This window comes from Chiloscyllium punctatum, unplaced genomic scaffold (genome assembly GCF_047496795.1).
Source record: "Chiloscyllium punctatum isolate Juve2018m unplaced genomic scaffold, sChiPun1.3 scaffold_502, whole genome shotgun sequence".
NCBI classification, from domain to species: domain Eukaryota; kingdom Metazoa; phylum Chordata; class Chondrichthyes; order Orectolobiformes; family Hemiscylliidae; genus Chiloscyllium; species Chiloscyllium punctatum.
In genome coordinates, this window is record NW_027310236.1 from 17,501 (window position 1) to 32,500 (window position 15,000).

The following is a 15,000-nucleotide window of genomic DNA, read 5'->3' on the forward strand; positions in this document are numbered from 1 at the left end:
ACCGACACTTAGAATATTTTCGAGTTGGTATAAATCAGTAACCACTGACACTTAGAATTTTTTCGAGTTGGTATAAATCAGTAACCACTGACACTTAGAATATTTTCGGGTTGGTATAAATCAGTAACCACCGACACTTAGAATATTTTCGAGTTGGTATAAATCAGTAACCACTGACACTTAGAATTTTTTCGAGTTGGTATAAATCAGTAACCACTGACACTTAGAATATTTTCGGGTTGGTATAAATCAGTAACCACCGACACTTAGAATATTTTCGAGTTGGTATAAATCAGTAACCACCGACACTTAGAATTTTTTCGAGTTGGTATAAATCAGTAACCACTGACACTTAGAATTTTTTCGGGTTGGTATAAATCAGTAACCACCGACACTTAGAATATTTTCGAGTTGGTATAAATCAGTAACCACTGACACTTAGAATTTTTTCGGGTCGGTATAAATCAGTAACCACTGACACTTAGAATTTTTTCGAGTTGGTATAAATCAGTAACCACTGACACTTAGAATATTTTCGGGTTGGTATAAATCAGTAACCACTGACACTTAGAATTTTTTCGACTTGGTATAAATCAGTAACCACTGACACTTAGAATTTTTTCGGGTTGGTATAAATCAGTAACCACTGACACTTAGAATATTTTCGGGTCGGTACAAATCAGTAACCACTGACACTTAGAATATTTTCGGGTTGGTATAAATCAGTAACCACTGACACTTAGAATTTTTTCGAGTTGGTATAAATCAGTAACCACTGACACTTAGAATTTTTTCGGGTTGGTATAAATCAGTAACCACCGACACTTAGAATATTTTCGGGTTGGTATAAATCAGTAACCACCGACACTTAGAATTTTTTCGGCTCAGTAGAAATCAGTAACCAAGCGCATTTTTGAATTGGTTACTGATTTCTCCGTTCGAGTTGCGGCTGCGGTTGGCTTCAAATAGTGGTGGGGGCTTAATTATCGCCGAGGGGAGCATGTCCCGGTGGTGTGGCCGAGGATGGAGTGCCTTTTGAAGGGGGTGTTTCTGAATTTGGACCCTTTTTGAGTTGCATGGCCGGATGGGTGTGGTTTTGAAGGGTGTGTCTGTCTGGAGTGGCACCGGCGTTGGTGTGAGGCTGAGGGTGGGCGTTCGGTTCCTGGTTAGGGATAGGGAAAGGGTGAGACTTAGCTTTAGTGCTCGTGCCCCCGATTTTGGTAATGTTTGACGTCAATTTTCCAAGGAGGCGAATGCAAGGCTTCAGAGGGACTTTGAGTGTTCGGGGGCGGGGTAGCTCAGCCGGATTTGCCCCGGCGGTTCTGCGGACGGTGTTGACTTCGAGGGCGGACCGGCCCCCGTGTTCAGTCCGAATATCGTGCATTGTTAACGGCGGGAAGTGTTCCAAAAGGGAATGGGATTGAATGTGACTGCTGAAGCCGACTTTGAGACCTGTAACGCGGGTAGCTCAGCCGGATTTGACCCGGCGGTTCTGGCGACGGTCTCGCCTTCGAGGGGGGAGCGCCCCGCGTGTTCAGGCCGAATTTTGTGCATTTCCATCGGCGGGAAGAGGTCCAAACGGGAATGGGATTGAATGTGACTGCTGAAGCCGACATTGAGACCTCTAACGCGGGTAGCTCGGCAGGATTTGACCCGGCGGTTCTGCCGAAGGTCTCACCTTCGAGGGGGGAGCGTCCCGCGTGTTCAGGCCGAATATCGTGCATTGTTAACGGCGGGAAGTGTTCCAAAAGGGAATGGGATTGAATGTGACTGCTGAAGCCGACATTGAGACCTCTAACGCGGGTAGCTCGGCCGGATTTGACCCGGCGGTTCTGGCGACGGTCTCGCCTTCGAGGGGGGAGCGTCCCGCGTGTTCAGGCCGAATTTTGTGCATTTCCATCGGCGGGAAGAGGTCCAAACGGGAATGGGATTGAATGTGACTGCTGAAGCCGACATTGAGACCTCTAACGCGGGTAGCTCGGCCGGATTTGACCCGGCGGTTCTGCCGAAGGTCTCACCTTCGAGGGGGGAGCCTCCCGCGTGTTCAGGCCGAATTTTGTGCATTTCCATCGGCGGGAAGAGGTCCAAACGGGAATGGGATTGAATGTGACTGCTGAAGCCGACATTGAGACCTCTAACGCGGGTAGCTCGGCCGGATTTGACCCGGCGGTTCTGCCGAAGGTCTCACCTTCGAGGGGGGAGCGCCCACCGTGTACAGGCCGATTTTCATGCATTTCCAACCGTGGGAAGGGGTCCGAAAGGGGATGGGGGTGAACGTGACTGCTCAACCCGACTTTGAGACCTGTAACGCGGGTAGCTCAGCCGGATTTGACCCGACGGTTCTGGCGACGGTCTCGCCTTCGAGGGGGGAGCGTCCCGCGTGTTCAGGCCGAATTTTGTGCATTTCCATCGGCGGGAAGAGGTCCAAACGGGAATGGGATTGAATGTGACTGCTGAAGCCGACATTGAGACCTCTAACGCGGGTAGCTCGGCAGGATTTGACCCGGCGGTTCTGCCGAAGGTCTCACCTTCGAGGGGGGAGCGCCCACCGTGTACAGGCCGATTTTCATGCATTTCCAACCGTGGGAAGGGGGCCGAAAGGGGATGGGGGTGAATGTGACTGCTCAACCCGACTTTGAGGCATCTAACCCGGGTAGCTCAGCCGGGTTTGACCCGGCGGTTCTGCCGACGGCCTCGCCTTCGAGGGGGGAGCGTCCCCCGTGTACAGGCCGATTTTCATGCATTTCGAACCGTGGGAAGTGGCCCAAAAGGGGATGGGAGTGAATGTGACTGCTCAACCCGACTTTGGCGCTTCCGAGCCGGGTAGCTCAGCCGGGTTTGACCCGGCGGTTCTGCCGACGGTCTCGTCTTCGAGGCGGGTGCCTCCCCCGTGTACAGGCCGATTTTCATGCATTTCGTACCGTGGGAAGTGGTCCAAAAGGGAATGGGGGTGGACGTGACTGCTCATACCGACATCGAGACTTGTAAGCCGTGTAGCTCGGCCGGGTTTGATCCGGCGGGTCTGCCGACGGTCTCGTCTTCGAGAGGGGGGCCTCCCCCGTGTACAGGCCGATTTTCGTGCATTTCCAACGGTGGGAAGAGGTTCAAAAGGGGATGGGGGTGAATGTGACTGCTCAACCCGACTCTGAGGCTTCTAACCCGGGTAGCCCGGCCGGGTTTGACCCGGCGGTTCTGCCGTCGGTCTCGCCTTCGAGGGCGGAGCCTCCCCCGTGTACAGGCCGATTTTCGTGCATTTCAAACCGTGGGAAGCGGTCCAAAAGGGGATGGGAGTGAATGTGACTGCTCATACCGACCTTGGCGCTTCCGACCCGGGTAGCTCAGCCGGGTTTGACCCGGCGGTTCTGCCGACGGTCTCGTCTTCGAGGCGGGTGCCTCCCCCGTGTACAGGCCGATTTTCATGCATTTCGTACCGTGGGAAGTGGTCCAAAAGGGAATGGGGGTGAATGTGACTGCTCAACCCGACTCTGAGGCTTCTAACCCGGGTAGCTCGGCCGGGTTTGACCCGGCGGTTCTGCCGTCGGTCTCGCCTTCGAGAGGGGCGCCTCCCCCGTGTACAGGCCGATTTTCGTGCATTTCCAACGGTGGGAAGAGGTTCAAAAGGGGATGGGGGTGAATGTGACTGCTCAACCCGACTCTGAGGCTTCTAACCCGGGTAGCCCGGCCGGGTTTGACCCGGCGGTTCTGCCGTCGGTCTCGCCTTCGAGGGCGGAGCCTCCCCCGTGTACAGGCCGATTTTCGTGCATTTCAAACCGTGGGAAGCGGTCCAAAAGGGGATGGGAGTGAATGTGACTGCTCATACCGACCTTGGCGCTTCCGACCCGGGTAGCTCAGCCGGGTTTGACCCGGCGGTTCTGCCGACGGTCTCGCCTTCGAGGGGGGAGCGTCCCCCGTGTTCAGGCCGAATTTTGTGCATTTCGAACCGTGGGAAGTTGCCCAAAAGTCGATGGGAGTGAATGTGACTGCTCAACCCGACTTTGGCGCTTCCGAGCCGGGTAGCTCAGCCGGGTTTGACCCGGCGGTTCTGCCGACGGTCTCGTCTTCGAGGCGGGTGCCTCCCCCGTGTACAGGCCGATTTTCATGCATTTCGTACCGTGGGAAGTGGTCCAAAAGGGAATAGGGGTGGACGTGACTGCTCATACCGACATTGAGACTTGTAAGCCGTGTAGCTCGGCCGGGTTTGATCCGGCGGGTCTGCCGACGGTCTCGTCTTCGAGGCGGGTGCCTCCCCCGTGTACAGGCCGATTTTCGTGCATTTCGAACCGTGGGAAGTGGTCCAAAAGGGGATGGGGGTGGACGTGACTGCTCAACCCGACTTTGAGGCTTCTAACCCGGGTAGCTCGGCCGGGTTTGACCCGTCGATTCTGCCGATGGTCTCGTTTTGGAGGGGGGAGCCTCCCCCGTGTTCAGTCCGATTTTCGTGCATTTCGAACCGTGGGAAGTGGCCCAAAAGGGGATGGGAGTGAATGTGACTGCTCATACCGACTTTGGCGCTTCCGAGCCTGGTAGCTCAGCCGGGTTTGATCCGGCGGTTCTGCCGACGGTCTCGTCTTCGAGGCGGCTCCCTCCCCCGTGTACAGGCCGATTTTCATGCATTTGCAACGGTGGGAAGTTGCCCAAAAGGGGATGGGAGTGAATGTGACTGCTCAACCCGACTTTGGCGCTTCCGAGCCTGGTAGCTCAGCCGGGTTTGAACCGGCGGTTCTGCCGACGGTCTCGTCTTCGAGGCGGCTCCCTCCCCCGTGTACAGGCCGATTTTCGTGCATTTCGAACCGTGGGAAGTGGTCCAAAAGGGAATGGGGGTGGACGTGACTGCTCAACCCGACTCTGAGGCTTCTAACCCGGGTAGCTCGGCCGGGTTTGATCCGGCGGTTCTGCCGACGGTCTCGTCTTCGAGGCCGGTGCCTCCCCCGTGTACAGGCCGATTTTCGTGCATTTCCAACGGTGGGAAGTGGTCCAAAAGGGAATGGGGGTGGACGTGTCTGCTCATACCGACTTTGAGACTTGTAAGCCGGGTAGCTCAGCCGGGTTTGTTCCGGCGGTTCTGCCGACGGTCTCGTCATCGAGGGGGGAGCCTCCCCCGTGTCCAGGCCGATTTTCATGCATTTCCAACCGTGGGAAGTGGTCCAAAAGGGAATGGGGGTGAATGTGACTGCTCATACCGACTTTGAGACTTTTAAGCCGGGTAGCTCAGCCGGGTTTGACCCGGCGGTTCTGCCGACGGTCTCGCCTTCGAGGGGGGAGCGTCCCCCGTGTTCAGGCCGAATTTTGTGCATTTCGAACCGTGGGAAGTTGCCCAAAAGTCGATGGGAGTGAATGTGACTGCTCAACCCGACTTTGAGACTTGTAAGCCGGGTAGCTCAGCCGGGTTTGACCCGGCGGTTCTGCCGACGGTCTCGTCTTCGAGGCGGGTGCCTCCCCCGTGTACAGGCCGATTTTCATGCATTTCGTACCGTGGGAAGCGGTCCAAAAGGGGATGGGAGTGAACGTGACTGCTCATACCGACTTTGGCGCTTCCGAGCCGGGTAGCTCAGCCGGGTTTGACCCGGCGGGTCTGCCGACGGTCTCGCCTTCGAGGGGGGAGCGTCCCCCGTGTTCAGGCCGAATCTTGTGCATTTCGAACCGTGGGAAGTTGCCCAAAAGTCGATGGGAGTGAATGTGACTGCTCAACCCGACTTTGAGACTTGTAAGCCGGGTAGCTCAGCCGGGTTTGACCCGGCGGTTCTGCCGACGGTCTCGTCTTCGAGGCCGGTGCCTCCCCCGTGTACAGGCCGATTTTCGTGCATTTCCAACGGTGGGAAGTGGTCCAAAAGGGAATGGGGGTGGACGTGTCTGCTCATACCGACTTTGAGACTTGTAAGCCGGGTAGCTCAGCCGGGTTTGTTCCGGCGGTTCTGCCGACGGTCTCGTCATCGAGGGGGGAGCCTCCCCCGTGTCCAGGCCGATTTTCATGCATTTCCAACCGTGGGAAGTGGTCCAAAAGGGAATGGGGGTGAATGTGACTGCTCATACCGACTTTGAGACTTTTAAGCCGGGTAGCTCGGCCGGGTTTGACCCGGCGGTTCTGCCGACGGTCTCGTCTTCGAGGCGGGTGCCTCCCCCGTGTACAGGCCGATTTTCGTGCATTTCGAACCGTGGGAAGTGGTCTAAAAGTCGATGGGAGTGAACGTGACTGCTCAACCCGACTTTGAGACTTGTAAGCCGGGTAGCTCAGCCAGGTTTGACCCGGCGGTTCTGCCGACGGTCTCGCCTTCGAGGGCGGACCCTCCCCCGTGTACAGGCCGGTTTTCGTGCATTTCGAACCGTGGGAAGTGATCCAAAAGGGAATGGGGGTGAACGTGACTGCCCAACCCGGCTTTGAGACTTGTAAGCCGGGTAGCTCAGCCGGGTTGGACCCGGCGGTTCTGCCGACGGTCTCGACTTCGAGGCGGGTGCCTCCCCCGTGTACAGGCCGATTTTCATGCATTTGCAACGGTGGGAAGTTGCCCAAAAGTCGATGGGAGTGAATGTGACTGCTCAACCCGACTTCGAGACTTGTAAGCCGGGTAGCTCAGCCGGGTTTGACCCGGCGGTTCTGCCGACGGTCTCGCCTTCGAGGGGGGAGCCTCCCCCGTGTACAGGCCGATTTTCGTGCATTTCCAACGGTGGGAACAGGTTCAAAAGGGGATGGGAGTGATTGTGACTGCTCAACCCGACTCTAGGGCTTCTAACCCGGGTAGCCCGGCCGGGTTTGACCCGGCGGTTCTGCCGACGGTCTCGTCTTCGAGGCGGGTGCCTCCCCCGTATACAGGCCGATTTTCATGCATTTCGAACCGTGGGAAGTGGTCCAAAAGGGAATGGGGGTGGACGTGTCTGCTCATACCGACTTTGAGACTTGTAAGCCGGGTAGCTCAGCCGGGTTTGATCCGGGGGTTCTGCCGACGGTCTCGCCTTCGAGGGGGGAGCCTCCCCCGTGTTCAGTCCGATTTCCATGCATTTCCAACCGTGGGAAGTTGCCCAAAAGGGGATGGGAGTGAATGTGACTGCTCAACCCGACTTTGGCGCTTCCGAGCCGGGTAGCTCAGCCGGGTTTGACCCGGCGGTTCTGCCGACGGTCTCGTCTTCGAGGCGGGTGCCTCCCCCGTATACAGGCCGATTTTCATGCATTTCGAACCGTGGGAAGTGGTCCAAAAGGGAATGGGGGTGGACGTGTCTGCTCATACCGACTTTGAGACTTGTAAGCCGGGTAGCTCAGCCGGGTTTGATCCGGCGGTTCTGCCGACGGTCTCGCCTTCGAGGGGGGAGCCTCCCCCGTGTTCAGTCCGATTTCCATGCATTTCCAACCGTGGGAAGTTGCCCAAAAGGGGATGGGAGTGAATGTGACTGCTCAACCCGACTTTGGCGCTTCCGAGCCGGGTAGCTCAGCCGGGTTTGACCCGGCGGTTCTGCCGACGGTCTCGTCTTCGAGGCGGGTGCCTCCCCCGTGTACAGGCCGATTTTCATGCATTTGGAACCGTGGGAAGTGGTCCAAAAGGGAATGGGGGTGGACGTGACTGCTCATACCGACTTTGAGACTTGTAAGCCGGGTAGCTCAGCCGGGTTTGACCCGGCGGTTCTGCCGACGGTCTCGCCTTCGAGGGGGGAGCCTCCCCCGTGTTCAGTCCGATTTTCGTGCATTTCCCACGGTGGGAAATGGTATCTTTCATTACGGGGACAAGGGTCTGAAGCGGTGAAGTCAGTAACCGGCATAGTTAAGGAAAGGGTTCGAATTTTCTCAACAGTACGAAAAAAGTGAGCAGGGAAGCTAGAGAAGGTGTCAGTGAGTCCCAAACGAGTGAACCGCAAAACTTAGGGAAATGCCCGAAAGCGTTTTAAAGGGTGAAATCGGGAACGAGGAAATGATCGGAAAGTGCCTGAAAGTGCTAAATGAGTAAACAGAAAAACGAAGAAAAATGTTTGAAAAGAAGAAGTGAGTAACCAGGAAAACTTAGAAAAATGTTCAAAACGAAGAAATCAGTAACCAGGAAAACTTAGAAAAATGATCAAAAAGAAGAAATGAGTAACCAGGAAAACTTAGAAAAATGTTTAAAAAGAAGAAATCAGTAACCAGGAAAACTTAGGAAAATGTTTAAAAAGAAGAAATCAGTAACCAGAAAAACTGCGAAAAATGTTTAAAAAGAAGAAATGAGTAACCAGAAAAACTTAGAAAAATGTTTAAAAAGAAGAAATCAGTAACCAGGAAAACTTAGAAAAATGTTTAAAAAGAAGAAATCAGTAACCAGGAAAACTTAGAAAAATGTTATAAAAGAAGAAGTGAGTAACCAGAAAAACTTAGAAAAATGTTTAAAAAGAAGAAATCAGTAACCAGAAAAACTGCGAAAAATGTTTAAAAAGAAGAAATCAGTAACCAGACAAACTGCGAAAAATGTTTAAAAAGAAGAAATCAGTAACCAGGAAAACTTAGAAAAATGTTTAAAAAGAAGAAGTGAGTAACCAGAAAAACTTAGAAAAATGTTTAAAAAGAAGAAATCAGTAACCAGAAAAACTTAGAAAAATGTTTAAAAAGAAGAAATCAGTAACCAGAAAAACTGCGAAAAATGTTTAAAAAGAAGAAATCAGTAACCAGAAAAACTTAGAAAAATGTTTAAAAAGAAGAAGTGAGTAACCAGAAAAACTTAGAAAAATGTTTAAAAAGAAGAAATCAGTAACCAGAAAAACGGCGAAAAATGTTTAAAAAGAAGAAATCAGTAACCAGACAAACTGCGAAAAATGTTTAAAAAGAAGAAATCAGTAACCAGAAAAACTTAGAAAAATGTTTAAAAAGAAGAAATCAGTAACCAGAAAAACTTAGAAAAATGTTTCAAAAGAAGAAGTGAGTAACCAGAAAAACTTAGAAAAATGTTTAAAAAGAAGAAGTGAGTAACCAGAAAAACTTAGAAAAATGTTTAAAAAGAAGAAATCAGTAACCAGAAAAACTTAGAAAAATGTTTAAAAAGAAGAAATCAGTAACCAGAAAAACTGCGAAAAATGTTTAAAAAGAAGAAATCAGTAACCAGACAAACTGCGAAAAATGTTTAAAAAGAAGAAATCAGTAACCAGGAAAACTTAGAAAAATGTTTAAAAAGAAGAAGTCAGTAACCAGAAAAACTTAGAAAAATGTTTAAAAAGAAGAAATCAGTAACCAGAAAAACTTAGAAAAATGTTTAAAAAGAAGAAATCAGTAACCAGAAAAACTGCGAAAAATGTTTAAAAAGAAGAAATCAGTAACCAGAAAAACTTAGAAAAATGTTTAAAAAGAAGAAGTGAGTAACCAGAAAAACTTAGAAAAATGTTTAAAAAGAAGAAATCAGTAACCAGAAAAACGGCGAAAAATGTTTAAAAAGAAGAAATCAGTAACCAGACAAACTGCGAAAAATGTTTAAAAAGAAGAAATCAGTAACCAGAAAAACTTAGAAAAATGTTTCAAAAGAAGAAGTGAGTAACCAGAAAAACTTAGAAAAATGTTTAAAAAGAAGAAGTGAGTAACCAGAAAAACTTAGAAAAATGTTTAAAAAGAAGAAATCAGTAACCAGAAAAACTTAGAAAAATGTTTAAAAAGAAGAAATCAGTAACCAGAAAAACTGCGAAAAATGTTTAAAAAGAAGAAATCAGTAACCAGACAAACTGCGAAAAATGTTTAAAAAGAAGAAATCAGTAACCAGGAAAACTTAGAAAAATGTTTAAAAAGAAGAAGTGAGTAACCAGAAAAACTTAGAAAAATGTTTAAAAAGAAGAAATCAGTAACCAGAAAAACTTAGAAAAATGTTTAAAAAGAAGAAATCAGTAACCAGAAAAACTGCGAAAAATGTTTAAAAAGAAGAAATCAGTAACCAGAAAAACTTAGAAAAATGTTTAAAAAGAAGAAGTGAGTAACCAGAAAAACTTAGAAAAATGTTTAAAAAGAAGAAATCAGTAACCAGAAAAACGGCGAAAAATGTTTAAAAAGAAGAAATCAGTAACCAGACAAACTGCGAAAAATGTTTAAAAAGAAGAAATCAGTAACCAGAAAAACTTAGAAAAATGTTTCAAAAGAAGAAGTGAGTAACCAGAAAAACTTAGAAAAATGTTTAAAAAGAAGAAGTGAGTAACCAGAAAAACTTAGAAAAATGTTTAAAAAGAAGAAATCAGTAACCAGAAAAACTTAGAAAAATGTTTAAAAAGAAGAAATCAGTAACCAGAAAAACTTAGAAAAATGTTTAAAAAGAAGAAATCAGTAACCAGAAAAACTGCGAAAAATGTTTAAAAAGAAGAAATCAGTAACCAGACAAACTGCGAAAAATGTTTAAAAAGAAGAAATCAGTAACCAGGAAAACTTAGAAAAATGTTTAAAAAGAAGAAGTGAGTAACCAGAAAAACTTAGAAAAATGTTTAAAAAGAAGAAATCAGTAACCAGAAAAACTTAGAAAAATGTTTAAAAAGAAGAAATCAGTAACCAGAAAAACTGCGAAAAATGTTTAAAAAGAAGAAATCAGTAACCAGAAAAACTTAGAAAAATGTTTAAAAAGAAGAAGTGAGTAACCAGAAAAACTTAGAAAAATGTTTAAAAAGAAGAAATCAGTAACCAGAAAAACGGCGAAAAATGTTTAAAAAGAAGAAATCAGTAACCAGACAAACTGCGAAAAATGTTTAAAAAGAAGAAATCAGTAACCAGAAAAACTTAGAAAAATGTTTAAAAAGAAGAAATCAGTAACCAGAAAAACTTAGAAAAATGTTTCAAAAGAAGAAGTGAGTAACCAGAAAAACTTAGAAAAATGTTTAAAAAGAAGAAGTGAGTAACCAGAAAAACTTAGAAAAATGTTTAAAAAGAAGAAATCAGTAACCAGAAAAACTTAGAAAAATGTTTAAAAAGAAGAAATCAGTAACCAGAAAAACTGCGAAAAATGTTTAAAAAGAAGAAATCAGTAACCAGGAAAACTTAGAAAAATGTTTAAAAAGAAGAAATCAGTAACCAGAAAAACTGCGAAAAATGTTTAAAAAGAAGAAATGAGTAACCAGGAAAACTTAGAAAAATGTTTAAAAAGAAGAAGTGAGTAACCAGAAAAACTTAGAAAAATGTTTAAAAAGAAGAAATCAGTAACCAGACAAACTTAGAAAAATGTTTAAAAAGAAGAAATCATTAACCAGACAAACTGCGAAAAATGTTTAAAAAGAAGAAATCAGTAACCAGAAAAACTTAGAAAAATGTTTAAAAAGAAGAAATCAGTAACCAGAAAAACTTAGAAAAATGTTTAAAAAGAAGAAATCAGTAACCAGGAAAACTTAGAAAAATGTTTAAAAAGAAGAAGTGAGTAACCAGAAAAACTTAGAAAAATGTTTAAAAAGAAGAAATCAGTAACCAGAAAAACGGCGAAAAATGTTTAAAAAGAAGAAATCAGTAACCAGACAAACTGCGAAAAATGTTTAAAAAGAAGAAGTCAGTAACCAGAAAAACTTAGAAAAATGTTTAAAAAGAAGAAATGAGTAACCAGAAAAACTTAGAAAAATGTTTAAAAAGAAGAAATCAGTAACCAGAAAAACTTAGAAAAATGTTTAAAAAGAAGAAGTGAGTAACCAGGAAAACTTAGAAAAATGTTTAAAAAGAAGAAATGAGTAACCAGAAAAACTTAGAAAAATGTTTAAAAAGAAGAAATCAGTAACCAGAAAAACTTAGAAAAATGTTTAAAAAGAAGAAATGAGTAACCAGAAAAACTTAGAAAAATGTTTAAAAAGAAGAAATGAGTAACCAGAAAAACTTAGAAAAATGTTTAAAAAGAAGAAATCAGTAACCAGAAAAACTTAGAAAAATGTTTAAAAAGAAGAAGTGAGTAACCAGAAAAACTTAGAAAAATGTTTAAAAAGAAGAAATCAGTAACCAGAAAAACTTAGAAAAATGTTTAAAAAGAAGAAATCAGTAACCAGAAAAACTTAGAAAAATGTTTAAAAAGAAGAAATGAGTAACCAGAAAAACTTAGAAAAATGTTTAAAAAGAAGAAATCAGTAACCAGAAAAACGGCGAAAAATGTTTAAAAAGAAGAAATCAGTAACCAGAAAAACGGCGAAAAATGTTTAAAAAGAAGAAGTGAGTAACCAGAAAAACTTAGAAAAATGTTTAAAAAGAAGAAATGAGTAACCAGAAAAACTTAGAAAAATGTTTAAAAAGAAGAAATCAGTAACCAGAAAAACTTAGAAAAATGTTTAAAAAGAAGAAATGAGTAACCAGAAAAACGGCGAAAAATGTTTAAAAAGAAGAAATCAGTAACCAGAAAAACGGCGAAAAATGTTTAAAAAGAAGAAATCAGTAACCAGACAAACTGCGAAAAATGTTTAAAAAGAAGAAATCAGTAACCAGAAAAACTTAGAAAAATGTTTAAAAAGAAGAAATCAGTAACCAGGAAAACTTGGAAAAAAACACTTAGAAAAATTTTCAGCAAAGTGTGAAAAATATTCTAAGTGTCAGCGGAGGAAAATGCTGAAGCATCGGGAAAGATTCGCAAACTTACACCGAACATGTGCTCCGAAGTGCCGGAGGAATTGGGTGAATTGAGCCCGGCAAATGGCCAGCTGTCGTTTTGTGCCTGCAGCCCGAAAACTTTAACTTTGTCTGTCGCGGAAGTCCGGACCGAGAAAAATCCAAACGGTTTTGACCGGACCGAGTTCCAGACCGATGCAGTCAAATTTGGAATTCAGACCCATTCAGTGCCACTTGTAGTTTTTCCGCAGTGAGGTTGGCGGGGTACCCGGAGATATATGGGAACACGATTTTTAGAACAAAATGGCGGCGCGGGACCGTTCTGAAAGGCATCCGAAAAACGGTTCCACGGGCATAGCACTTTAATGACAGGTATGAGTGCATGCCGGAGAGCTCTTGGAAGTCGAATTTTTGACACTTTGTCAATTTTTTGACAGATTTGACAAACTCTTTCTGTCTGTTCTAAGAGTCAGTCAGAGACTTGTGCGGCGGTCTTTTGACACTATTGGAGGGCGGGCAAACCCCACGTTGACTCCGGCCGTCCCTCCACAGGCGCTCGTGTCCAAAATGAAGGCGAGAGACGCGAGTGGCCTGGTTCCCTTGGGTGTTGCCAAGAAGGCTGCGGGCTGACCGTTGCCTGAGCACTCCCTAAAGCCTCTTGTGATGAGAGCAGACCTCGCCTGCCGCACGACCGGCTCTGGGAGTCGTTGGGCCGCTATTTGTGAATAGTCTGGTCCTCCTCTGCCACCCGGACAAGCGCGATGGCTCTGCCGCCCTGCGGTGCTCGTCACCCAGGTTTGGGGAACACGATACTCGTAACAAAAATAAAAGGCGGCTCGGGACCTGCAGGCGAAAGGGGTCCCGTGGTGCTAAGCACGTCGACTTCGGGTCTCGGTGCAAGCCGGAGAGCTCACGGAAGTCTAAAGTTTTCGGCACGTGGTCGAATCTTTTCAAAGGCTTACCCGGCTCTTTCCGTCCATTCTGAGAGTAAGTCAGAGGCCGGTGCGGAGGTCTCTTGACAATCGGAGGGGGTGGTGGCCCTCCGCAGGCGCTCGTGTCGAAAATGAAGGCGAGAGACGCGAGTGGCCTGGTTCCCCTGGGTGTTGCCAGGAAGGCTGCGGGCTGACCCTTGCCTGAGCACTCCCTAAAGCCTCTTGTGATGAGAGCAGACCTCGCGCGCCGCACGACCGGCTCTGGGAGTCGTTGGGCCGCTATCTGTGAATAGTCTGGTCCTCCTCTGCCACCCGGCCAAGTGCGATGGCTCTGCCGCCCTGCGGTGCTCGTCACGCAGGTATGGGGCACACGATGCTCGTAACAGCAAATAAAGGCGGCTCGGGACCTGCAGGCGAAAGGGGTCCCGTGGTGCTTAGCACGTCGACTTCGGGTCTCGGTGCAAGCCGGAGAGCTCACGGAAGTCTAAAGTTTTCGGCACGTGGTCGAATCTTTTGAAAGGCTTACCCGGCTCTTTCCGTCCATTCTGAGAGTCAGTCAGAGGCCGGTGCGGCGGTCTATTGACGACCGGAGGCTCCCATGGGTGTTGCGATGAGGGTGGAGGGCACAGAACCTTGCCTTAGCACTCCCTAATAAAGCCTCTTGTGAAGAGAGCAGACCTCGCGCGCCGCACGACCGGCTCTGGGAGTCGTTGGGCCGCTATCTGTGAATAGTCTGGTCCTCCTCTGCCACCCGGCCAAGTGCGATGGCTCTGCCGCCCTGCGGTGCTCGTCACGCAGGTATGGGGCACACGATGCTCGTAACAGCAAATAAAGGCGGCTCGGGACCTGCAGGCGAAAGGGGTCCCGTGGTGCTTAGCACGTCGACTTCGGGTCTCGGTGCAAGCCGGAGAGCTCACGGAAGTCTAAAGTTTTCGGCACGTGGTCGAATCTTTTGAAAGGCTTACCCGGCTCTTTCCGTCCATTCTGAGAGTCAGTCAGAGGCCGGTGCGGCGGTCTATTGACGACCGGAGGCTCCCATGGGTGTTGCGATGAGGGTGGAGGGCACAGAACCTTGCCTTAGCACTCCCTAATAAAGCCTCTTGTGAAGAGAGCAGACCTCGCGCGCCGCACGACCGGCTCTGGGAGTCGTTGGGCCGCTATCTGTGAATAGTCTGGTCCTCCTCTGCCACCCGGCCAAGTGCGATGGCTCTGCCGCCCTGCGGTGCTCGTCACGCAGGTATGGGGCACACGATGCTCGTAACAGCAAATAAAGGCGGCTCGGGACCTGCAGGCGAAAGGGGTCCCGTGGTGCTTCGCACGTCGACTTCGGGTCTCGGTGCAAGCCGGAGAGCTCACGGAAGTCTAAAGTTTTCGGCACGTGGTCGAATCTTTTGAAAGGCTTACCCGGCTCTTTCCGTCCATTCTGAGAGTCAGTCAGAGGCCGGTGCGGCGGTCTATTGACGACCGGAGGCTCCCATGGGTGTTGCGATGAGGGTGGAGGGCACAGAACCTTGCCTTAGCACTCCCTAATAAAGCCTCTTGTGAAGAGAGCAGACCTCGCGCACCGCACGACCGGCTCTGGGA